Raw genomic sequence first — 1,082 nt, forward strand, 5'->3', positions numbered from 1 at the left:
GTCTTCCGTTCCATTACGGTGGCCTTCATAAATTATTAAACTCAAAATATTCTGAGTCCACACAGTTCCTGAGAAGGAAAACATTTTATTTGGACCTTGTTTGTTTTTCATTTCTTTCTTTCCTTGTTCWAAGCTTGTATATGATCATAAATAGAGCCTCTTCACAGATGTGAGATAGAAGCACTCCTTAGCAGACCAAAGACACCAAGCACTGTCTGGGACACTGACCGCTGAGTGCACAAGGCAAACATAGCTTTCTTTAGTCATTGCAGAAATGTCACATTCTCTAAATTAAACATTTTATKTCTTTACCCACTGTATTCAAAACAAGCTACATGTGTCCTCAGGCCTTGATGCCAAGTGAATTCCTGCATCTCTGTGGACCCCAGATCTAAAACTCTCTTCTGCTGAGGGGCTCTAGAAAATATGGTCTCTCCCAGGAACCCTGCCAACTGTTGTGAGATGTCATGAAACCTACAGCTAATAATGCCAACTTTGCGAGGCACTGATGAGCCCCACAAAGCAGCTGCTTCCACCAAGTAGATCCCTAGGATTCCTAGGGAAATTCTGTTTCCTGGGCTATGGTGCCTCACTGTRCCTCCAGCACGAATTGTGTGTTGGGGGAGGATGGTGCAAGGTGAATGCTGAGTACCTGACTCCTTTGGGTAATGAGAAGAACCATTTAGCCTTCTCAAAATTGCATTGTGTGGCCTTTTTCCCCCTTCTATTCTACCTGTTCTGTACTAGAGTCCAATTCCTTCCTCCCAGTGTTTTTCAGACCAGTAAAGATGGACACCTGAGAGAATTGCAACCCATGCAGATGTGCTTGTGTAGTGTCAGCTTGCTCTGAGTGCCTCTACAGGGCTGAGATCCAAGAATGATGAAGATTCGGATGGACACAAGCAGGAGCCCCAGACCTGTCTTATCAGGCCATGGCTCTGCCCCATATTTCTAACAAACACAGATCCCTCTATGGATGCTTTATTTTGTTTGATTATCTGCTTGATTTTTTTCATATGGGGACAGCTATGTTCTCACCTGATTTTGGAAAAGTAGCTAAGAAAACATCACTGTCTCTGATT

The 1,082-nt window shown here is 43.7% G+C and overlaps 1 long non-coding RNA gene across 1 annotated transcript; it reads right to left on the reverse strand.

The window, feature by feature from the left end:
* LOC112955589 lies at positions 1 to 1,082 on the reverse strand. The gene is made up of 2 exons (XR_003250913.1): positions 1,039 to 1,082; positions 1 to 68 (listed from the first exon to the last, which is right to left on the reverse strand). It is a non-coding gene; the product is annotated as an uncharacterized LOC112955589 (long non-coding RNA).

This window comes from Nothoprocta perdicaria, unplaced genomic scaffold (genome assembly GCF_003342845.1).
Source record: "Nothoprocta perdicaria isolate Ctin4 unplaced genomic scaffold, notPer1 scaffold_580, whole genome shotgun sequence".
NCBI classification, from domain to species: domain Eukaryota; kingdom Metazoa; phylum Chordata; class Aves; order Tinamiformes; family Tinamidae; genus Nothoprocta; species Nothoprocta perdicaria.